Genomic DNA, 25,985 nt, shown 5'->3' with positions numbered 1-25,985 from the left:
GGTGTAGCTTTAGAAGAAGCTAGATCCAGGGCTTTACTCTCTTTCCATCTCTCAACTCTGTTTTCCCCTGGGTTAGCTGCATTCTTATACACGTCCTCTCTTTACACTTGGAAGCCTCAGGCTTACATCCTGCCACCTCAACAATTCCCATTAATAAATATAGAGCTTCCACTGTGCCACTTTCCTATAAAACTGTGGATTTGCACTTCACTGGCTTGCCTTGGTGTCACATACCCAACCCTGAACCGATTGCTATGGCCAGAGGCATGGAATACACAGATTGTCTAGGTCTTTGACATGTATTGGGAAGAAGGTGATGTCACTCTCCCCATACTACATGGCCTGACAGTGGGGAGAGAAAGGGTCCCCTAAAGAAAAACAAAGATCCAGCCTTAGGAGGGCAAATGGATGCTGGACTTACAGAAACATGCCATGACAATATTGTTTGCTGACACAACTTACAGGGCCTGTGCTACTTGTAGGGACTCTGCCCCCACTTTGTATCCTGACAGAAGTGGTAGGAGAGACCCTGCACTGGGGCCCTTCCCCTCCCCGACCATGTCTAGTATGGCTAGCTCTCTACGACTCACATCCCTCATTGCCAAAAGGGTCATCTATCCTGCTGCAGTGAAGAAATGCCCGAAGTGGATATGGATAGGAGCTGACTACATAAAGACCACATGGCTCCTTCCAGTTCCTTGCTGGGCAATTTACTCTCAAGTATCCATACAATGGATTTGGTACTGGGGATATAGGAAGTGGTCAGAAAGAGAGAGAAAGGTAAATACAATGAAAACCTAAAAACATGTGCTAGTCATTAATTTCAACTTCTTCCACAATCAATCATCTCTGACAGGGAGGAAATCCAGCCGGCTGAAGTCTCACAGACTCATAGATGATGTGGGGCTGAGAGGGGACCTTAAAGACTTCCTGCCCAAACTTCCACCATCAGCTGGTTCCCTGATGGGGGTTTGAACACCTCCAGTGACAAAGGGCTCACCACCACAAAAAGCAACCTTTTTTATAGCCAGGCAGCCTATCTTAAGCCAAAATCTACCACCCAGAAACTCCCACCTGGCTGATCTTGGTTCTGCCCCTAGGAACCACCAGCATGATATGAGCCCTCTGGGTTTGCACTAGTGTTCCCCACCCACCACTGATGCAGGTGCTGCTGGGACAGAAATAAAGAGTGGCAGCCAAGCCTATACTTGTGAATGTCATCAGGCTTTATGACCATGGCCATGAGCCTTCCTGAAAGATTGATTAAGGACCAGAACCCAAAACAGACCTTTGGCTCTTCCCACCTTCTATTCACTGCTGACAATTTGGATTCTGAATGGTCTCTTAGAATCTGATTCTACTTTGACCTTCCAACTCAACATCAGCTGCTCTTGGCTCTGTTCTGGCACCACTGAACTTGATCCTGTCTTGATCTGCAGTTACAGAGTCTCCTGACAGCTTTTGACTATCCTCTGTTCCAGAGCATCAGTGCTGTCTGACTACAGGCTTCCTCTGGCCCACTGGCGCCTTTGAATGAATCTGAAGGCTCCCATTCTGGACAGACACAGCTGTGCCAGGACATGTGGCTTAGTGAGGGGAAAGTGAGCAGGACCTTAGTCCTTCCCATATGCTTTACCCTTGGGCAATGACCAACCTCCACAATGGTGAGCAGCAACCCTGACAGCATCTGCCTGATGGGTACTGACCACACAGTGGCCCACTTGCCCCAGGCTTTCTCCACAGGACCTGCCAGAACCAAGGGCTGACCTCCCCACTGCCTTCTTTCACTGTCTGAGCTGACCAAGACTGTGATGGTCCTGAGGGCTGAATCACATCATAATACTCACTGTGTTCAAGAAATGCTCACCAAATGAGAAGATGAGTGGCAGTAAGGGAAAAGGAAATTGTTCTCCTCACCTTGGATGGCAACACTTGAATAAGTGAGGTTCTGCTTTATTAAATTCAGTTCTGCCTCTTCAGCAAGCTTTCTCTCACTTGTCTGTTCATCCAAAACCCATGGTTTATGGACTCCCTGCTCAGCACTCTGTGCTTCCACCCAGATGGGCCTTCAAGCAGTTGGGGCCATTACAGTGGAGGAGAGGCAGAGAGGGACCCCAGGTTCCTGATGGAGAAGACACTCTGCGTCTTGCAGCTTTTCCCATTCTCCTGCTGACCCAGAGGCATCCTTTGGCCTTAACCCCACAGACACAGACAGAGCCTCTGCCAGGGCTCCTCAAATAAGAATGAAATGGTCACTTGGCAGGGAAGCAATGTACCCAAGGAAGGACCTTGAGAGGGGAGCAGGTGTCCCAGCTCTGTGAAATGGGTCAGATGCACTTTAATGCCCACATTGCTGACAGCCCCTCTGCTGCCCTCCTCTGCCTCCTCTCCTCCAGTAGAGGCCGACTTTCCATAGCAGCCTATGGTGTGCACCTGGCACGGCATGCAGCAGAAGGACCCAGCCACTCAGAGCATAAGGCTTGCTCTCCTGCGAACAGTACTGGCTACATGCAGAACTACACTGCCCAGGGGCAATCAGAATGGATGGTGGAGGCTGACAGGCCCAGAGACCCCAGAGCAATTTCACTTGGTTTTGATTCATGGCTTGTCAAGGAGCTAACCAAATATTCCATTTCATTTTCACCCTCCTCTCTCTCCCATTGACTGGCATCATAATTGAAAACTCTGGCATGAAGTGCCGGGGCCACCTGTCTGCAGGGCCCTCAATTCTGCCTGCTCAGAATATCTTGCTCCTGAAAGAGGACAGAGGGGGAAATCAGTAAACAGATGGTGTGGGGATTAGATTCACACGGGCCACCCTCTGTTGACTCTCAGTTATCTCAGCTTGAGCAACCTAGACCTCTCCTGCCCTCCAGCCTCTGCCTTTTGAGCTTATTCCTGCTTGTTTGCTCAACTAAGAAAAGTATGCAGGGCCGGAAAGGTGGGCTGAGTCTGAAATCACTTTTTACTCCTTGTTTGAAGGCTTGCCAAGAGGCACGCTGACAAGAGGAGAGTTTTACAATAAACTTGGGGAATTTTTAAAAATTTCTTTTCTCTTATAAGTATCTCTTAAAGGCTAGTCCAAATAAGAATAACACCTAACATTTATTGAGCCCTTGCAACTTGTCAGAGCTGTTTTAAGAATTTTACATAAATTAGCTCCTTTTATCGTGGCATGAACACTAGGTGCTAGGTGTTATTGTTATCCCCACTCCACAGATGGGAAAACTGAGTTCAAGGGATGCTAAGCAACTGGCTCAGGTCAAACAGTTAAGAATTATTAAAGAACTGGATTTCAATCCAGCCGCCATCTTAACTTATGTGTCGTGCTTCCCTGAGTTCAAAAACCAAGCCCTGAGATAGATAGATAGATAGATAGATAGATAGACAGATAGATAGATAAACAGTTTTTTTTTTAAATGATAGTAAATGCAGTAGTCTCTACCAGTACAGTTAAGGTTGAAGATGGTCCAAGAATCCCATTGTCTCTGTCTGTTAGAGGTAAGATAGTTCAGCTACCCCAAGTCTAGGGTCCAGTTTGAAATGATGGGGAAGGAACAGAAAGAATGAAAAGAGCTAATGTTCTGAGCCCATGAGGTCAGAAATGTGGTATATGGTAAAAGCAGGAACTGTCCAGACTTTTTAAGCCCAATGAGCTTTGAGTCATATCACCAAGTCAGCTGACTAAGGGGGAAGTAGATGGGCACAACATGGAATTCTGAAGCAGAAACCAGCCATGGGGACCCTGTGTGCATGGCTGGGGCTCAGAGAACACAAGGTATCACACCCAGTGCAACAAAGTTTACTGCAGACAACAGCTACATCTGAGCCTCTCAAGTACCCCAGGATAGGACCCAAACCTGTATTTTTGTCAGGCACCCAGATAATTCTGATTATCAGACAGGCATGAAAGATGTAGAAGTAGAAAAATGAAGGTCTGAAAAAGTTCCATTCTCCTGTTTGCATTCCCCAGCCTTCCTGCCTAAGCCATGTTTCATACCACTGACAGGGTGGTTGGCCCTACTGGCTCCTTCCCTGTCTGTCGCTCCTTATAGGCAGCCTGCTTCCTTTGGGTTCAGGGTTATTTACAATTCATTTCCCCAGAATCCTGAATCCAGCAGGGTTTACATTTGAAACTTCAGTAGCTTTCTGCCGCAGTTCTACAACCTGACACTCAGTCTTTCCAACACTTAAGACCTCACAATGTGAGACTGAGCCCCACTTATCGCTAACTTCCCCCCTGTTGCCTAGAGGTGGTGGCTGGACACAGATACCACAGGCTGGTGGCTCAAAGACAGAAGTTTTCCCTGTGCCAGTCATGTGGGCCATGCCCCAAGTTATACTAGTTTGTACTAGTTGTTATTGCTGCTATAACAAATTCCCACAAACTTAGTGGCTTACAACAATCCCTATTTATTATCTTGTTGTTCTGGATGTCAGAACTCTGAAGTGGGTCTTAGTGGACTAAAGTCAAGGGGTCAGCAGGGCTCTAGGGAAGAATTCATCCCTTGCCTTTTTTAGCTTTGAGAGGCTGCTCAGATTCCTTGGCTTGTAGCCCTGCATTGCTCTGACCTCTTCTTCCATGGTCATATTTCCTCTCTGCAACCCTCTTGCCTTCTTCTTATAGCGACTCTTGTGATTACATTGGATCCTCTCATATAGTCCAAGATAAGCTTCCCATCTCAATATCCTTAATTTAATCACATCTGCAAAGTCCCTTTTGCCTTGTAAGGTGACTTAGCACAGATTCCGGGGATAGGGTTGTGAACAACTTTGGGCAACCACTGTGTTGCCTACCCCAAGGTTACGAATGTGGGTGTTCACTTCTGCCCCAAGGCTAGTGCAGGAGCAGTCACATGCCTTGAAGACTGGGGACACACTTGTCCACTGGGAAGGCTGAGGGCAGGCCTCCACCAGGAGTGGAGCTCAAGCTGCTCCTGCAATGAGAGTTGAATGAGCAGGGATGACCTCAGAGGATGTGCGGGGGAGGGAGGGTGCACACACACACATGTGCACATGTGTACACATGTGTCAGGGGAATGGTTTTCTAAGGCTCTGAAAGCAGTAAGTGCTGAAAACGGCAAACCCCAGAGAGAACACAGAGAAAGGAAGTTGACAACACTCTCTTAAAATGTCATAAAAGATCGTGCATCTCAAAGAATCAAGACTTGTCATTGCTGAATTCATTTCTTATAGAAGCCCAAGAAGTCAAGAATTCTCCCATCCTCATTTTAGAAACAGAGGTCTGAGGATAATAAATTGTCTCTTGTTGTCCCAAGCTTGACTGCTGTCTAAATGCATAGGGAAACAGCAGCCTGACACGGGGTCTTTGAATATGGATTTACTGATGAGAGCCCGAACTGTTCGGAGTCTTTCTGTTCCCTGTGCAGAACCACCTCTCCTAACACCTTGTGTAGAGCACATGGGTGGGAAAGCCCCAGCAGATGGGCTCTGGGCCTGGCTGCACGCAGCTCAATGAGATGCTCTGAGGAGGCCATTAGGAGACTGCCAAGAGGGGGCTCAAGGACCCCCGTGCAGGACGAGAGCTGCCCTCTTGGTTCAGAAGGGCGTCTGAGGAGGGGGTCAAGGGCTGCCACATGGCACAACTCCAAGAGGCAGCAGTGACATTGAGGGGCCTGGAGGGATGATTAGGAGTGGTCTGTCTGTGAAGTCCACATAACACAGCCCTCCTTCTAGAGCTGCCCAGCCAGGGTTCAGAACAGACAGGATCCCTGGACCTCCCACTCTGAAAGAGGGGCTGCAGACTTCTCTAAGTCCATAAGGTACCTGGTTGCCCTCAGGACTTCGAGAACAAGGATGAAGACCCCTCCCTGGGTTGTGTAACTTTCAATAGTGCTTCAGAGAAAATATCCAAATAATTCAGCTCATGGCTCAAAACCACCAAGGAGCTTTGGAGGATGGAGGGGAGACCATCTTCACTCTGTTTCAAATGAAGGTAAATTTATCACATTTCATTTCTGAGGACTTTTATTTACTTATCTGTGACTTCTTCACATTTAATTTCTCTATTTTCTTCCTATTTTCCTATATATTTTTTCTTGAATATCATTCCCCTGTCTTACCTTCCTTCCCTCAAGTCCCACGAATTCCTCTCAACTCCTGAAAATATCTGCTTTCCCCAGAGATTCCCTTTCCTACTGCCAAACCATCCCCTAAATGCATGTTTTAATAAGCTCCCAACACTGATCTCCTTACAAATCATCTTTTGCCATTTTGCAATTGAACCAGTGTCTTGGTTAAAATGAAAATTCCCCAGGGCACACAATAAATAATAAAAATGAATCACATAATCGAGAGGGTTATGATTCTGAGCAGAAGGAAATAATGTGAAGCAGTTGGACTGTATTTTGTGAATCTTATGCTCAAAATGCAAAAACAAGAGGAGGTGGTGGGTAGGAGCCTAGTTTCACAAGCCTACGGCCCTTCTGGGCTTGTGAAACTCAAAGCTGCAGGATGTGCGAGGGGACAATCTTCGGAAAATAAACATGTTTTCTCAAAAAGACCTGCCCTTTGCTAGATGTCAGGAGTCATTCTTAGAGAGAGAAGGAACCCAACATAAAAGAAGGAGCCTTTCTGTTGTCTGTGCAGAACCAAATATCTAGTGACAGGCTCCTCACCACACATAGAGACTACAAAGGACAAACACAGACAGTGCTGGCTCCCTTGGGCCTTGTACACTTGTGGCATGAGGAATAAGGACTAGCAGACTTTAATGGTGATGTGGGCATGATCTAGAATTGGAGACACTGCATTTCAGCCTTGGCTTTGTCTATGTGACTTTGAATGAGTTGCTTAACCTCTCTAGGTTTTCTCATCTGTAAAATGGGATAATTAGAGAATCTCCTATTATTAAGAGGATGAAATCATCCTTATAAAGACCTGAGCTTATTGTAGAAATTTTTTATCAGATTTATCTCCCCAGGCAAGGGAAACAAAAGAAAAAATAAACAAATGGGACTACAGCAAACAAAAAAGTTTTTGCACAGCAGATAAATCATCAACAAAACAGAAAGACAGCCCACAGAATGGGAGAACATATTTGCCAATACATCTGATAAGGGGTTAATATCCAAAGTTTATAAAGTACTTACAAAACTCAACACCAAAAAACAAACAACCCAATTAAAAAATGGTCAAAGGACATGAATAGACACTTCTCTAAAGAGGACATACAGATGGCCAATAGACATATGAAAAGATGTTCTACATCACTAATCATCAGAGAAATGCAAATTAAAACCACAATGAGATATCATCTAGTCCCTGTCAGAATGGCTATCATCAATAAATCAACAAACAAGTGTTGGCGAGGATGTGGAGAAAGAGGAACCCTTTTGCACTGTTGACAGGAATGCAGATTGGTACAGCCACTGTGGAAAGCAGTATGGAGATACCTCAAAAAATTAAAAATGGATCTGCCCTTTGACCCAGTGATCCCACTTCTGGGAATATACCCAAAGGAACCCAAAACACTAATTCAAAAGAATATAAGCACCCTTATGTTCATTGCAGCGTTGTTTACAATCACCAAGATATGGAAGCAGTGCAAGTGTCCATCAGTAGATGAGTGGATAGAACAACTCTGGGACATTTATACAATGGAATTCTACTCAGCCATAAAAAAGAAGGAAACTTTACCCTTTGCAACAGTATGGATGGACCTGGAGAACATTATGCTGAGTGAAATAACCCAGTCAGAGAAAGACAAATACCATATGATTTCACTCATATATGGAATCTAATGAACAAACTGAACTAAGAAACAAAACAGAGACAGACTCATAGATGGAGAACAGATGACAGCTAGTGGGAGGAAGGAGGTTGGGGGTGGAGGGATTAAGCAAAAGGACTCATGGACATGGACAATAATGCGGTGATTGCTGGGGGAAGGGGGGTATAATAATGGGGAAAAAACACAATAAAGATTAAATCAAAAAGAAAAATAAAGACCTGAGCTTAGTGCCAGACATAGAGTGAGCTCTCATCAAATGGTAACCCCATAAGAGAATTAATAGCCCCCACAAGCTAAAATATGAAGTCCTGTGGAGCCCGAGGGCAAGGCCCAGTGGTTTTAGGCAAGGGTAAAGTGAGAGGCACTGGGCATTGCATAGGATCCCAGACATGTGGATATAAGGTAGGATGATGGAAACCCCAACCTGAGGCCTAGCCCAATGCCCTTCCCCTGTAGGCAGTGAGACTTCTATGCAGCACTGGGTACCTCAGAAAGTGAGTTTCTGTGAGCCCCACCCAAACACACCCGTCAGTGGTCCCAAAGACACTTCTTTCCTACATTGCTGTCCTTGGAGTTTATCTTATTCCATTTCACAGGTGAAAAACTGAGGCCCAGAGAAAAATGACCGCATCCTTTCAAGGAGGCTAAGGCAACAAGACAAGGTGGGCCCCTGCCTATCATCCAGATAGATGTGAACACACCCGTCATAATAGGGGCAGCAAGAGTCACCTGGATGAACCTGAGGGTGCTATTGCCCAAGTAGCTGGCAGCCTGGCCCCCTTGAGGACATAGAACACAGATGGGTGTGCTTCTCAAGTAACGATGGTTTTGTCTCCCAGACAAGTGAGGTTCAGAGAGACTGCCACGGCTCTTGGGAGGCAGGAGAAGCTTAGTCCTAGGTGCTCACTGGCCAGCTGTGGCCCTGTGGCAAGATACTTCTGCTCTCCAGGCCTAAGTTTACATAGGATTGGCTTAGGTTAGACTCAGAGTCTCAGACTTACAGACCCAATCAGCAGGGTGGGGTCTATCTGGCCTCCCTTTATCCCTCCTTCCCTCCATTCCTCCCTTCTTCCTTTTCTCCATCCCTCTCTTCCTCTCTCCTGTCTTCCTTCTACTGCCCTTGAATATCTTTAAGGGACCAACTTGCCCTCTCCAGTTCATCACAGGTTCAGCCATCCAAAGTATCTTACTCCATCATTGCTTACCTGGTCCAGACAGAATACACTTGAATTTGCAACTCTGGACAAAATTTCTTCTAAGGCCTTGTGACTCAGAACTTGGCCCATGGTCCAGCAGTGCCCCCATTCCCTGGGAACTTGTTATAAATACACAATCTCAGATCCCCCTCCAGACATGCTGAAACAGAATCTACATTTTAGCAGATTCATGTGCACATTAAAGTCTGAGAAGTGTGGGCTAGTCTAGGGCACGCCCTCCGAGCTCCCCTGCAGCCTAATCCTGTGTCCTCTGTTCTCAGAGCACACTGTGTACCCTCCCCATTCTCTACCCCCAAAAGGGATTATTCTGGCCATCTCCCTGGGTCCAGAGCATTGGTGAGTTTCTACTGGAGTGTAAGAACACTTTTGGGAATTCTCTCTTACGCTGATGATCTTAGCTTGGTCTCCAGAAAGATCCCTTTTCAGATTCGGTACCTCAGAGATGGGCGGTTCAGCCCCTTCAGTAATTCACAAGCATGGTACCCTCATGGAAAGTTCGTGAAGCTGGAAAGAAATGCAGACGTGGCAAATTTTAATCCTGCCGAACCATAATCAGCTTTTGCTTCTGCAGCAATTAGCATAATATTACTGATAATGTTTTACATGGCAATTTTGCTGTAAACATTTGTGCTAATTTGCCATGACCTAATTATTTTATGACATATAATTACAAAGTATTTTTCAAGTCGAAATATTTTTGTTTTACTTTTCTATGATTCTTTTCTAGGAAAAAAAATTTTTTAAATCAGCACACCCACAACTTGAAACACACATTTCTCTCTTAGCTGTTGTTTGTGACACTTTACTTCGCTAAATGGGAGGAATTCCCTAGTGCTGGAACGCTGATGATCATGCATTTACTTGTGACTAATTTGAATTGGGCGTCATTGAATCTGCCTGCTCTATTATTACACTGCCTCCTACCAACACCCACACACTCCCAAACACACAAACACTCTGAATCCTGCTAGGGAAGGCAGCAAATGCTTGCAATGAGAGAAAGGGGGTTGGGTTTCATTTTTAATGAATGTGAAAGCTTTAGCTAAGAAGAGAGCATGAATGTTGCATTATCCTCCCTCAGTCCAATTCTTCCAAGAGAGCTCTTAATTGCCTCCCAAAATTGACAAAGAGGCTGAAGTGAACAGCCCCAGTCATTACCTGAGTTCTGGTGGCAAGGAGAAGGGGGTGCTGTTCCGGTCACAGTGATGACAGTCCCAACATCAGTCTGGCTACTGCTGTTCCCCACTCTAGGGCAGGTCTGACTACCGGTAATGAAGTCCCTGGAGTCCTGGACCTTCAGGAGACAACCATAACTGTCTGACCCCAGACTCCAAATAGACCAGGGAGATGGCCAGTCTGTGGCAGTTTGACTGAGCCCACCCAAAACTGGGCTGGATTCAAATCCTGGCTTGCCCACTTTCTCAACACACCAACTGGGGCAAGTTCTTAATGCCTCTGTGCCTCAGTTGCCTCTTCTGTAAAATGAGAATAATGATAACTTTTCCCCACCCCTAGGATTTTTGCTAGGATTAATTTAATATTTATAAAGCTTTTTAGAAAGAATACAATATGAGTTTTTGAAAAACAAAATAAAATTCCTTATTCTTACAGCTTCCCATCAAGAACACAATCCTCAAGGAACAGGCTCCCATCAAATCAAAGAAACAAGAAGCATTGTAGGTCTGGTGATTATTGAACTGATGATCATTAAACATTTGCGGCAATAAATTTTTTTTGATTGAACGAATGGAACATTTACAGAGCACGTTCTCTGGCTTAGGCCCTGGCCAGGTCCTGGGGGAATATAAAGATGAATAAACAAAGCTCCAGCCTTGAAGAGCCCACTGTGAGCAGAGATAGGCATGCAACCCAACAGATGCACATAAAAAGGCAAAACTAATATGTACAGATCAATCACAAAAGAAGAAACAGGGCTGGCACAAAAATCTGCAATAGCCATGTTACTAATTTATATTTATAATAATGGATTTTAATGTACTTCAAAGTTTTTATCAGCTTCATTAAGGTATATCTATGATTCATATAATTCACCAATATTAAGTACATGACATAATTTTAACACTCATGTAGAGTCACACAAGCACAGTCACAATATAGAAGACTTGCATTACCCAGAACATCCCTCATGCCCCTTTGTAGTCACCTTCTTTAACCTCCAACCCCTGGCAACCTCTGATCTACTTTCTATTACTACAGTTTTGCTTTTTCTACAATTTTCAACAAGTTGGACCACACATTCATATTTTCGTGTGTCTATTTTCTTTCACACAGCACAATGGTTTTGAGATTCACCTATGCTATTTATTGTGTGGATCAGTCGTGTATTGGTACTTTGTCCCATTTTTATTGCTGAGTAGAATTTCATTATATGGATGTGCCGCAATATCCACTCACTAGGTGATAGACATTTAGGTTGTTTCTAATTTGGGGCTAGTACAGAGAAAGCTATTATACACATTCACATAAGAGACTTTCTGTGGGTTATGTTTTCATCTCTTCTGGATAAATACCCAGAAGTGGGATTTCCAGGTCATATTGTGTTTTAATTCTATAAGAAACTACGGAACTGTTTTCCAAAGCAACTACACTATTTTGCAAGCTCACCAGCAATGAATGAGAGCTCTAGTTGTTCCAGCATCCTCACCAGCACTTGGTAGGGTCACTCATTCTCACAGGCAAGTAGTAATAGCTATTGTGGTTTTACTACACAGCTACTAATCAATGCAGCTACTAGCATGCTTTTCATGTGCTTCTTTGGTGAAATATCTGCTCAAATTTTTTGCCCATTCTTAAATCATGTTATTTTTCTTCTTATTATTGAATAGTGAGAGTTTGTTTACATTCTGGATATATGTACTTATCAAATATCAAATACCATTTCATAAATATTTTCTCTCAGTTGATGATTTGCCTATTCATTTATTAACATCGAGTTTCAAAGAAAAAAGTTTTTAATGTTGATGAAGTCTAATATAATTTTATGATTCATGATTTTTGTGCTATAATGTAACTCAGGATATAGATATTTTCTCCTGTTTTCTTCTAAAAGTTTTATAATCCTAGTTCTTACATTTAGGTCTCTGCTGCATCTTGAATGAATGCTCATATATCATCTGAGTTAAAGGTCAAGATACATTGTTTTGCATATGGCTAGCAAGTTGTTTCAGGACCATTTATTAAAAAGACTATATTCTACATTGAATTACCTTGGCACCTTTATTGACTACAAATTGGCTATATACATGGGACTCTTTCTTGACTCCCTCCTGGTTCACTGATCTATATATCTATCCATATATCAATACCTCACTGTCTTGATTACTGTAATTTTACAGCAAGTTTTGATATCAATTAATGTAAGTCCTCCTACTGTATTCTCTTTCAAAACATTTTGGTTATTTAGATCCTTTGCCTTTCTACATAAATTTTAGATTCAGTGTGTCAACTTCAACAAAAAAGGCCTGCTGGCAATTTGACTGGGATTGTGTTGAATCTAGAGGTTATTTGGGGGGATAATTGACATCTTAACAATATTGTATCTTTTAGTTCATGAATATGATTATTATCATGATTTTTATGGTTTTATAACAGAGATGATATATAACTAAACCATTCCCTTTTGTTGGGTATTTGAATTGTTTTCAGGTTTTTATGCTTTTAATAATGTTTTGTTGATATTGTATTAAGTAAAAGAAGCAGGGCACAAAAACTACATGAAATTTATAATTACAAATACACATACACACATATATGTATATGTATATACATTAAATAGGCATAGGGACAGAACAGAAGGAAACAAAACAAACTGAAAATAATGTATTAGAAGGATATATTATAGCTTATTTCTTTTTCCCTTTCTGCTTTCTAAATGTATTGTGATATGATATGCAATTCTAGTTGTCTCAGGTAGTAGAGGTCAGAGCCTGCATGACCAAAAGGTGGCACCTGAGCAGGGTCTGGAAGACTGTAACATTTCCTGGGTACATGGCAGAAGAAGGAGAAGAAGAAATGCCAGTCCAAAAGAACAGCCTGAACAAGGTCACAGTGATATGAAAGAGGACAGCACATTTAGGGAACTGGGACTTCTGTAAAACTAGAGCAATGCAGGATGGGAAGAGGGAGGCTGGGTCAGATCATGAAGGGTCTAGAGACCTACTACAAGGCACATTCATGAGAAGCTTTCCTTCTCCTAAAATAGACTCCCCCAAGCCGTCAAGGAAGTTGGCAGGTCCTGAAGATGGATCCTTCAGTTAAGCAGATGCTGGAGCCTGGGACTTAAGCATGAGACTGGTGCACCATCATTATGGGGCTCCCTCCAGGGAAGGCAGGCCCAGAGCAGCAGGACGTCATCATAACAAACCAGCATACAAAGCATATGCCATAGGACCACAAGTTCTCACTTCTCTGGGTAAGGGCCTCCTTCAGTGGATTCACCTGGAAAGAGCCCTTCAAGATATAAACCAGGTAACCTGCAAAACACGTACTATTGTTCTATGGGCACATCTGGGTAGCTTCCAGGCTAGTTGTACAAGGGTTTCAACAAATCTCTCATAATAAATGACCTGTTTTCTTAATATCCATTGTCCTGCTTTCTAAATCTAGGTCTTTCCAAATCTAGGTCTTTACTCTCATCATTCCTTTTTTCTGATTTGCCTTCCTCCTACTCTCTCACCATCTATAAATACCTCATCCTCTACATCCCAGCCCAAATGAAATGTCACCTCATCCCAAAGATTCCCTCAATCTTCATCTGACCTAATAATGTCACTACACTGTTTAAAATCCTCCAGTGGCAAAAGCTCTCCCATAGTGCTATTTATTCTCTAACGCTGTGTTAACCTTGGTGACTTTTCATCATAGCTACTATTGTACACAATCTTCCCCTCCTATAGCCTTGATTCCATGAGGACAGAAGCCTCTCTTATTCTCTTCTCTTCTCCACTTGGTTTTGCATGGAGCTTGGCACACAGAAGAGAATATTGATTAACTAAATAGACAAAAGACAATTAAAGTTAAATGCATCCAAATAGAAAGCTGCAGGGGACATAGTGGATTCATTCCAGTTCATTCTGAGCAGGAATAATCAGAACCAATATCAACTATTCCTAGAGGCATAACTCTATAGAATCTCCAAGATAGTAAGAGACCCCAAAGTTCACTGCCTCTAGGCTTACCCTCCATCCTTCCTTAAGACCAGAATATACATCTTCCTTGAAATAGCCAGAGTCATGGCAGAAAAACCATGAGCAAGGAAGACAGACCTTCAAGGTGAGGAATGTGGAGCAAGTATCTTTCTTCCCTGGGTGGGTAGGTAGGCATTTTATTTCTTAGCTCTCAGATTTAGATAAAGAAATAACATTCATTTATTCAATATTAGCACCCAGAGTATGCTAGGCATTGTTCAAAGTAATGGCAATACATGAGTGAATAAATGGGTCACCATTCTGAAAAATGGTGTGACCTACTGAGGAAACAGATGCAGTCATATGCCCCAATAAACATGTTAGTAATCCAAATAAGTAAATAAATTTTCATGATGACAAAGAAGGACTCTAACAACACTGCCTGATGAGTCTAGAGGGGAAACTAACATACAAATCAGTACATAGGATTATGGGTGCCACTCCCACATAGTTAAAAATCTGCACATAATTTTTGACTCCCCCAAGACTTAATTACTAATAGCCTATGGTTGACCAGAAGCCTTACTGACAATGTAAACAGTTGATTAACACATACTTTGTGTGTTGTATGTATTATATACTGTATTCTTGCAATAAAGTATACTAGAGAGAGGAAAATGCTATTAAGAAAAGCATAAGGAAGAGAAAATACATTTACAGTATTTACTTTTAAAATCTGCATATATGTGAACCTTCACAGTTTAAACTTGTGCTGTTCAAAGGTCAACTGTACAAGGCAATTTACTAGGTGCAAAAATAGTTATGTGTCAAAAAGCTGTGGAAGTCTGGAGAGGGAGCATGGCCAAGTCCACCTATAAGGGATGAAGGGAGGTAATAGCTGAGCTGAGTCCTATGGGATAAGGAAGTAGAATTAGACGGAGAGAGTAACATTTGCTCAAGTATAAAAGAATGAAAAGTCATAGGTGAAGAAAAGTAAAGATTCAGTTAGCCTGGAGTATGGAGTAGAGGTTGAAATAAGCAAAAATAAGGCAAGATATAGAAGTTGTTACCAAATTGGCTTTGAATATCGTGCCAGATTTTGGACTTGATTCTGATGGCAGTGGTAGTCTTTGAAGTATTTAAACTGACATTAAGGAAATTTGTAGAGAAGATCACCCAACATTAGAGGTAGAGGAGATTAAAGTCAAATAGTCACAGAGGCATGAACGTTGGTCCAAGGCCTAGCTCCCATCCAGGTGTAAAGTAGGGTGGCCTGCACTGAGTCTGGAACAGTGGACTGTGTTTAAGAAGCACAAAGACGACTTGGCAGGAGTTCATGACCTAATGGCATACTGACAATGGAAGAGGAAATAGGGTGACTGAAAGTTTGTGCCTTGAATAACAAGTTAAATAGTGGTCCCACTCACAGACCCAGGAAAAACTGAGGGCAAGACAATCGTGAGGGAAACAGTAAGTCAGGCTTAATCTTGGTGGGTGTGAGGTGCTGTCATATGAGTGGGGATAGATTTAGGAGCCATCAGTGCATAGGTGGCTGGCCTGAACTCACCACCTCCCTGTATTCTATGCCTCATCCCACCCCTGATTCTCACTCCCAGCCCACTTTTCTTATATAGGCCCTGAGGTTAATGCATCTTGGAATCATCTAGGCATACAGGGAACATGCCTTCTTTCCATCCCCCTTCCTCTGACCTCTACTTTCCTCAATCTCACTGTGGTGGGCAAAATAATAGACACCCAAAGATGTCCTAATCCCTGGCACTTGTAAATATGTTACTGTACTTAAAAAAAAAAGACACTCTACAATGTTATTAATAACCTTGAGATGGGAGATTATCCTACTTTACCCAGGTGAGTCCAACCCAATCACATTAGCCCTTAAAAGCACAGAATTATTCCAGGCTGCATAGAACCAGAGGGATGATTGTATGAGAAAGACTTAGCCTGCCATTCCTGGCTTGGAAGATGGCAGAGGGGCCAGAGCCAAAAAAGGCAGAGAGCTTCTAGATAGCTTCTAGAATCTCCTAGATAGCTTCTAGAAGCAAGGGAGCAGATTCTCTCCTAGAGCCTCCAGAAAAGACTGCAGCCACTGAGGTTCCCCTAATTTGTTACAGCAGCAACATTCACCAAAAACATATCTTCATTTCAGGGACATTTCCAAATTTAACTCTCTACTGGAAGCTATTGACAAATTTTCAAAAAAGTCCCCTTTTAATATCAACAGTTCTGGGGTTGCTGGAGGACCAAGGACTCTATAATAAAAGCAATTCATGTCATGAAACTGGATGAGATAACCTGGTGAAAGTATAAGAATTGAGGTGAGAGGGAGCCCTGGGAAAGGAGGAGACAAGCCAGTAAATAAAAGCAGGAGAGGGAGGGAGAGAAAGGAAAAACAAAGATGGAATAATGTCAGCAAAACAAACAGAGGACAGCCTTTAAGTGGTAGGTGTTGGTCAGAAGTGTTAAATGATACAGAGAAGAGAGAATAGAATTTGACAACAAGCAGGTCATTAGTGGTTTTCAAAGGAAGCATTTTGTGAAGAGATAGGTCAAAAGCCAGAATGCAGAGTGTTGGAGCAAGGCTAGAGAAAGAATTAAGAAGTAAGTAAGCTGTGAGCAGCCCTTTAGAAAAGATTATGTATTATTCATCTTTATATCAATAATACTCAGCATAGTGTTTGGAGCACAGTGGGTGCTCATTAAACATTGAATTTGAGGGAAGTACTGGAGTCAGTAGGTATAGACCAGCACTTCTCAAACTTTATTGTGCATAGAAATCACTAGGGAATTCTGATATAGTAGGTCTAAGTTGAGACCTGAGATCTGCATTTCTAATAAGCTCCCAGATGATGCTGTTGATGGGGCTGGTCTGTGTACCTTACTTTGAGTAGCAAGGATGTAGATCACCCCACACAGTCACCCATCAATTACAGCCCCTCTTGGTACCTGGGTAATGTTATGATCCCAGAGACCAGTATGACTTCTGAAACTGTAGGCTTTGCTGACCTCATAATATACATCAGCACCGTGGAGCCAACCCAGACTCCAACCCAAGCCCAGCACCTGGGAATGAATATTCATAAAAGGCCTAGTACCCCCAATTTTATAGAGATTTGGCAGCACTTTAGCTCTTTTCACAGCTCCCTCCAGAGTCAACACCACTACCACACCCTTCATCACTGATGTTAACTATTTATATCCCATCATTGACAAATACAAATTAGTCTCGGGAAGATGTTTTCTCATCCAGTGATCTCAGGAGTTCCAACTGTATGGCTTTTAAAAGGCCATCTGGATCAGGAGCATCAGAGTGGACATGGCTCCCAGTGTCTCACCTTCTTCCCACAAGGGCAGCGGAGGCACCTGGCTGCGTATGTACATCCTACAAAACAAACTTGGGGAAGGTAAATAACCCCAGTCCTAGCTATCTACCTATTGCCAATAAAAAAGAAAAGCTATTAAACATCTTAATATAAAATGCCATGCAGGATGTCATTAAATGGCACCATTAAAGATATGGAGACACAGGGTGTTGGAAAGCATTATTAACCTTTATAAGAGCTATTTTCAAGGGAACCAAAGGTGAGAGTAATTTGGGCAAAACTGGTGAGGGAGGCCTTTCCCCTTAAAGTGAGTGCCCATCACAGTTCACCCTAAACACAATTTCATAGTTCAGTTTTTATACTGTCCCAGCCCATCTATTAGAGGAATTTTGTCTGCAGGAAAAGTAGACTAGGAGCCAAAGATCAGTGAATGAGTCAGCTTTCTTTCAGTGGAAACCACATAAAACTTCGTCCTCATTGGCTTAAGCAAAAGTGAATTTGAAAATATTACTGAAGAACCTCTGGAGGGGGCACAAGTCAGGGTTTAAACAATGTTTCCAGTTTATCTCACAACTCTGCTGCCTCTGGGTTGGCTATAAGTCCAGGCTGTACATGGGGTTTCCAGTTGTTTCACAAAAATTTGCTCAACTAATCCCAGTTGCCTCAGAGGGAAAATCCAAAGTGCATCTCTATAAATTATGAAGGTTGGAGTGGGAAAAAAATGCCCCACCTGATTGGTTTGGCCTGGGTCATGTCCTCTACTCTGGGTCACCTTCTTCGTCAGAGCTCTTGGGCTTAATAGAGGAAACAATTAATCTCCCTCAATCCAATCAAGGTCCCATTGTCAGAGGAAGGGAGAGTGATGTTAAGAGGAAATGCGACAAATGCCCACCACACTCAGGTTTGTACACACATTTGGGCCCCAGTCTGTTACGATGAGTGAAATCCAGACTCCGGCAACTCGCGGACCCTCCACAGGTCCTTTCTGTCTCCATAACAACACAACTGAATGTATCCCTGCTCTGCTGCTCTGGTCACACGAGCTTTGGATGACAAATTACTTTGAGTTCTGAGGCTAAATCCACCTTCCCACTTTACCCCCTTTGCAGAGACCTGCCTGAAAGTTGGTCCTGCCGGTTGCTTCACGTAACACTTTCACTTAAACTAATTCCTTCTCTCTTTCTTTCTTGTCTCCTCACTGTGAAAGAATTTAGAAAGGCAACTCATGCCAGGCTCAGAATAAAGGAAACTGAATAGGCCAAATCCCTGCCCTTCAGACCAGACTGGAGTCCTGAGCCAGAAAAGTCAATGTCTCCATTTTTGTTTTCTTTCTTATGAGTCAAACTCCCAGATTTAAAGGACAGGACACTGTTGATCTGGCCAGGTGGCTCAGTTGGTTGGTGCCTCGTCCCATATACCACAAGGCTGCACTTTTGAGTCCCTGTCAGGGCACACACTGAGGCTGCAGGTTCGATCCCTGGCTGGGGCACATATAGGAGGCAACCAATCAATGTTTCTCTCTCACATTAATGTCTCTCTCTTTATCTCTCTCCCCACTCCTTTCTCTATAAAACCAATAAACACACCCTCCAATGAGGATTAAATAAGTAAATTAATAAATAACAGGGCACTGTCAATTGCTGGAATGACAAAAGAGTGGCTTGAAGATACCACATTTCCCAAAAGAGCCAGGAGGGAAATTTTCAGCCACTGCTGCTGCTGGGAAGTTTAAGAGTCTTTTATATCACAATGCACTTGGTATCTTGGTGTACTACCTCCTTCTCAATGATGCTCGTGTTGACCAGTCCCTTGATAATCCAAAGGCATCAATCAAGGCAATTTTCTATCTAAATCTATTTCTTCACCAAAAATCTAGTCTAGTCTAAAAAGTAACACTCATGAATTTATTCAGGTTATTAACTGAGAGACAGCATAGGTTGGTGGTAAAAAACAAAACAAAACAAAACAAAAACATGAACTTAGGAGCCAGAAAGAATTGACTTCAAGTTCCTATTCTAGATCTTACTGACTGGGTGAGTTTGGATAGGTTATTTAATCTCTTTAAGGATGACCTGGGATGATAATGTTTGTAAAGTGCTTAGCTCAGTACTTAATATGCAAAAAGTACTCCCTATGTGTTCTTGTTAAGGGCCTATCATGTGCCAGATACTCTGCTAGTCTATAGGACACAGGGTTGAATAAAATATAATAACAATATTAAAATGAAATGTGATATTAAAGAATATGTGGTCTATTCCCTTAGGAAATCTAGGACCAGACGGAGGAAGGGGCTTACCCAAAGTCATAGGTAGAGTAGCAGGGCTGGGGTAGGACTCAGCTCCCTGACTCCATCTTTGTACAAAGCTTAAAGTCTCTGTGAAGCCACTTCTAAACTGGCTAAGATTAGCAGGCATGTAAAAGATTATTGTTTCAAGGTGTGTACATAGAGATTCCATTTTAGCTTAGATTCTTGAACCCAGCTGTCCCAGTCCCAAATTATTATCTGAAGATAGATACATTGCAGCTTGCCTTTGCCCAGTCAAGACTGGTAGCAAGGAAAGAAGGCCAGTGGCTCTCAGCCCAGTTCTGAAGCAGTATCCTGAAGCAGGTGGCTGATGTCCGGGGCCCCTCAGACCAGGCAAGGCAGATCATAATTGCTGATTAGGTAAGAATGCCAGTCAGGAAGGAGGGGGCCATGTCCCTGGTGCCAACTCCCAAAATGTAACAGTACAAACCTCTGCGTGTGATGGTCTATCTCTGTCTCACAAACACCCTCCAATCATCTAATCATAAATATATCATGCTCACCCATCCTAATCCTTTGGCAAGGCCCTAAGGGCCCCAATTTAGATCTAGGACCCCAGCCAACTATTGAGGCTGTCTTTCCTTTGTTTTGGCTTCTGGCAGGAAGCACAAATAATGGGTATGAATCACCCTGCAAGTCAAACAGGGTTTTTAATTCCAGTCCAGATGGACTCCAGTTCTCCAGCAGAGGCCATGCCAGTCACTCCGGGGGCCAGGACGAGACCATGACCAGGATCAGACATTTCATACACAACATGGAGCCCACTGTACCCTGAGTGTCCTGGATCCCATTTCTTACATCTCCCCCAAACCAATATTAGGTTGCTGAGCAACTATCAGAGCAGACAAAGCCTGAATTCAGTTTTTAAATCTGATGGTGAGAGAGGGAGAAACCTATAAAGAAATTGAATGAAATCAATCTTACCAGAGACAGCATCCCTCTCCCTTTGAGATTTCCTTCCCATCAGATCGTGGGCTAGATTGAACCATTCATTCGATAACTTTGTTTACAAAGTGCCAGCTCCTTTACAGCATTATACCAATACAGCATTATATCAGTGCTCAAGAGAACATAATCTCTACTCTCCCAGAGCCCACAGACTTATAGGAAATATGAACAGAAGTACTGGAGCATGGAAGTGATCTAAACTCAGGAATCGAGGAAGGCACACTGAAAGAAGGGAGGTTTAAGCTGAGACCAGAACCATGAGTAGGAGTAAGTTGTGGAAAGCATAAGGGTATCTCAGGCAAAGGGAACAGCATCACTAAGGCCATGAAGTGGAGCATTATAAAATACTGATGATTATAATGATGACGATGATGAGGATGATACCCACTACCAGTTATTTAGCGCTTATTACCTGTGGGTTACTTTATATGGATTGACTCGCTTTATCCTTATAACGACCATGTAAAGTGTGTGCTATTAAACCTATTCATAGAATATGAACTAAGACTTTGGAGCTGAGTCAACTTACATAACCTTGCCCCAGTCACATGGCCAGTAATTGGACTTTAATCCAAGCAAGCCTGGCTCTGGAGCCTGCAGTCTACAGACCGCCATTAAAGTATTCATTTACTTGTTTCCCCATTAGTTCATACTGAGCACCTGGGTAGGAGCTGAGGATGTAAAGAAGACAAAAATAGGTACCTGCCTCCAAAGACCTTATAGTCTTCCATTGAAGGCATGAGGGCCTGAAACAGGGAGCAGGTTTAAAACCTGGGCTCTTGTACTGCCTCCCATGGCTGGCCTACCTAGCAGGCAGGTCCACTCCTAATATCAGCAGGGCTCAGGACAAAAGTACAGATGGAGGCCCACTGTGTTGGTTTCTTAGAGCTGTCATACTAAGTTACCACAAACCCAGTGGCTTGTGGGTATTTACCAGCAAGTATCTGTTCTCTCACAGTTCTGGTGCCCAGAAGTCTGAAGTTAAGGTGTCAGCAGGACCATGTTCCCTCTGAAGGCCTGAGAGGAGAATCCTTCCTTGCCTTTTCCACTTCTGGAGGCTCCAGGTGTTCCTTGGCTTGGAGCTGCCTCTGCCTTCACATGTCCTTCTCCCCTGTGTCTCTGTGTCTTCTCCTCTCTTATAAAGACACTTGTCATTGGACTTATGGCCCACTTGGTTAATCTAGGATGATATTATCTGAGATCCTTCACTTAATTACATCCACAAAGGCCCTTTTCCCAAATAAAGTCACATTCCCAGCTACCAGGGGTTAGGATTTGGGCATATCCTTTGGGGACCACAATTCAACCCACTAAACCCACTTACCATATATATAAATATTTAAAATTTATAAATCAAGCTAACAAATTGGCAAATAACTTATGTTGTATCTTTTTATCTTGATTTATACCATCATGAAACCATTTTTTTAAGTGTGGGGAGCTATGGTTTCATATGACCAAAGAGAACATATCAAGGTTAACTAAATTTAATCATCATCGTTATGTGTGCATGGCCTGTGGATGTGTTGATGGTATTTAGGTAAGTAATAAATACACAATCCATAAATTATTATATAGTATTCTATGGAATTTATTTCTCTTGCCTCAAATTCAGTAAATCACTAAGCATGTTCCTATAATCAGGAGTTTCATGTAATTTGTGTTCAACTGACATAAATGAGGATAATGACAACACTCACCTCTCGAGGTGGTTGTAGGGCATGAAAGGTTCAACCTGCAAAAGAGCAAAAAGTAAATTGTATTGAAAGTATAAAAAAATTGAACAATCATTTAAAATGTAAATTGAATATAAAACTACATAAAATTTAATTTAGTTCTTCAATAATTGTAATTTTTCTTCTAAAATATCGTTATCTATTAAATAGAACCAGAGGCATGGAAACATGGATCAGGCTGACAGTGACCAGAGGTGAGGGGGGAGGCAGATAATGGTGGAGAGAAGAGGAAGAGACTAGCCAAAGAACATGTATGAATGACCCATGGACATGGACAACAGTGTGGGGATTGACTGTGGGAGCGGGACGTGGGCTAAACAGAGGAGGGCAAAGAGGGAAAAATTGGGACAACTGTAATTGAATCACAATAAAAAATTTTAAAGGTAAAATAAAACATAATTAACAAACATCAAATTTTAAACATTTATTTAAATCAATCTGAATTTTTAACTCAAAATTTTGAAATTTAACTGAACTTTAATAAATATTTTAAAAAATAAGATTATTTGCAACTTGAGCATTCAATGCCCAGGTAGTTAACCATGTCAGTAATCAATATGAGACTCCTGATGGACATGTTACAACTCAGCCTACACGTATATACAAATTTAAGAGCAATATGAATTTCTAATACTGCAAAATAGTTCTCATCCACAATACGTAACTGTGATGAATAACATTTTAATCTCAGCACCTCCAAAACCAGAAATTGGAACATAAAGAAAATAAAAAGGATGTGTGGCACTACTAAAAAATTATACTTTAATATGGCAGAACCTACCGCTTTCGTGTTACCAAAGAGAAAGGATTTGACATGTTAATTTGTCTTTTCTCTAACCTAAGTGCTTCCTCTGCTCCAGTTCTCCCTAGTTTTTCCGTAATGACAAGTCTTTCTCTAATTCCCACATACTTGACTGAATTGACTTGTTTCAAGGACACAGAGCAAGAAAAGACATGGAGAAGCATTTCCTTGGGGACTGAATGGTGTTAGTCATGAGAGCAAATATTCAGGGCTGCAGTTGTAATGTACCAGCGATAACCGATATATATCAAGTGGCAGAGGCAGCTATGTGTGATTGTGTGTGTATATGCCTGTGATACACACATTCCTCTAAATTGCAAGGATTGGGACAGGGACCTTTCTTGCCCTGGGTACACTCTGGAATAAAATTCCAGAAATCTGTTTCTTTCTCCTGAGTCTACATCCCACCTGGGCCCCCAGAGAAGAATCTGCATCCTCTCGTCCAGCCTCCAGAGAGACAAGGCCAGCCTTGAATGCTCTGTCTTGGAGCTATTGTTTGGATTCCTACCCTTGACCTTTCTGCTGCTGACCACCACCCCATCACCTGCTGGCCCCTCTGAGGTTACCTTTACTTTCCTCTGGAATCAGCTGACTTGTGTTTTCCCAGATTCTCCTGACAGTCCATTTTCCAAAGTCCCTAGATCTTGCCACATATCAGCCTGTCTGTCACTACTCACTCTTCACTGAGCTTTGATGTGGTTGTCTTTCGGAGTGCCACCTAAGATGGATCCCTGCACAACCTCTTTGCTCTCACAGCTTCTGCATGGCGTGTTTTTCCCTCTCATGGGTTAGCTGAGGTTTCAGACTGTCCTCATTAACTCACAGCACCCCATCATAGAAAATGCTAGAGAGGTCCATGTCTCCTACCCCTGACAGGGTACATGCCTTATTAAAATAAGGGTTGGAAATGGTGAGGTCCAGTGTGTGAACATGCTGTTTGGGTTGTTTTTTGGTTTAGCAGTTTTTAGAAGTTTGATTCTGAATGTCTTTAAACAGGACTTGCATATTTCTCCAAATTTTCTTCTACCCAGTCCAATTCACACATTTACATTACCAGCCTAGTCCTGTATGCAAACAATGAAGCATTGTTCTTAAAGTCAGATGGAATTAGATTTGAATGTCTTCTTTACTTCTTGTCTGCTATGAACTCTTGGACAAGTTATACATCCTTTCAGAGCTCAGTTTTCTCATCTCTCGAAGAGGTTAACAAAGCATATCTAGCAGGTTTGTGGCAAAGGCAAAAGAAAATGTTTACTGCAGTATCTGCACACACTAGACCCTCAGTGGTTGTTATTTCTGTTGCCCTCATACAGGCTCCTTGATTCTCAAGCCATACTCTTAAGTCTGTCAGTGGAGATGGGGCTTCTCAGTCTGGATACTTTATAACCTGGCTCTGATGATACCCCTTCCTTCCACCTTTTGGATGAAGCAATTAAGGACTCAGGGGACAGCGTACAGCCAGGAACCTAAGTCAACTAAATCAAATAAATGACTTTTCCTATTATGTAGAAATCATGGGTGCTGGTAGGTACTAATTGGCTGTCTTCTTTACTTTCCTTTACAGCATTTAAGTAGTTCCTTAACACACTTTTATTTTGGAGCTTCCTAATTATATTACTTAAGGTACCTATTGCCAATGAGCTTGCCAGTGGGAAAGAAATGAAGAGTTCTTTATGCATTCTTATATTTCACAACCATTTATGGGGTAACTCTGATGTTCTCAGCACTGCAGAGCATGCCAAAGTATAAGATGCAGTCCCTCCCTCTTGAGAAACCTAAAGATTCACTAGTGAAAAATAATAAATATGTGGGAAGTGATTAAATCAAAACCCTATGAATCAACACTGTGCCTCCTCATACAACCAAAAGAAGGACAAAAACAATTTAAAAACAAAAACCAACCAGAACTGACAGAAAATCGAACTGCATGGAAGTCTGACAACCAAGGAGATAAGGAAGAAACATTCATCCAGACCAGTAGGAGGGGTGGAGATGGGCAGCCGAGACAGAGAGGACTCACGGCAAGCGGTGGCTGGCGGACCCAGTGAGGTGGTGGATTGTGGAATGGGGCAGGCCAGGCTGCAGCTAGCAGACCCCACAAGGTGGTTGCTGGCAGACCCTGTGGCCCCACATTCGCACATAGATAAACTGGGAGGAACTGGCAGGGGAGCACAGCAGACCACGCAACTCAGGGCTCCAGCGCAGGGAAATAAAGCCTCAAACCACTGATTGAATACACCCGTGGAGGTTGAGGCGGCAGCAGGAGAAACTCCCAGCCTCACAAGAGAGTTCCTTGGAGAGACCCATGGGGTCCTAGAACGTACACAGCAAACCCACACACGGGGAAGCAGCACCAGAAAGGCCCAATTTGCTTGTAGGGAGCAGGGGAAGTGACTGAAATCCAGCAGAGAGTGGAACAAGCACCATTGTTCCCTCTTGGACCCCTTCCCCACATACACTGTCACAGTGCAGCAACGTGGGTTGCCCCACCCTGGTGAACACCTAAGGCTCTGCCCCTTACTACATAACAGGCACAGCAAGACAAAAAAAAAAAAAAAAAGGCCCAAATGACAGAACACTTCAAAGCTCCAGAAAAAAATACAACTAAGCAATGAAGAGATAGCCAACCTATCAGATGCACAGTTCCAAACACTGGTAATCAGGATGCTCACAGAATTGGTCGAATTTGGTCACAAATTAGATGAAAAAATTAAGGCTATGCTAAGAGAAAACAAA

At 42.8% G+C, this 25,985-nt stretch overlaps 1 long non-coding RNA gene across 1 annotated transcript in view; it reads right to left on the bottom strand.

Moving 5' to 3' along the window:
• The window catches only part of LOC128781541 (uncharacterized), a 162,187-nt gene extending 139,739 nt beyond the window's left edge, over positions 1-22,448 (bottom strand). Inside the window, exon 1 of the long non-coding RNA XR_008427547.1 lies at positions 22,412-22,448. This is a non-coding gene — a long non-coding RNA (uncharacterized lncRNA). The remainder of the gene's footprint in view (positions 1-22,411) is intronic.
• Between the last annotated feature and the right edge of the window lie 3,537 nt (positions 22,449-25,985).

The sequence above is a fragment of the Desmodus rotundus genome, chromosome 8, assembly GCF_022682495.2.
Source record: "Desmodus rotundus isolate HL8 chromosome 8, HLdesRot8A.1, whole genome shotgun sequence".
NCBI lineage: Eukaryota > Metazoa > Chordata > Mammalia > Chiroptera > Phyllostomidae > Desmodus > Desmodus rotundus.
The sequence above is the reverse complement of the archived record's forward strand: the minus strand, read 5'-3'. Positions and strand labels throughout refer to the sequence as shown.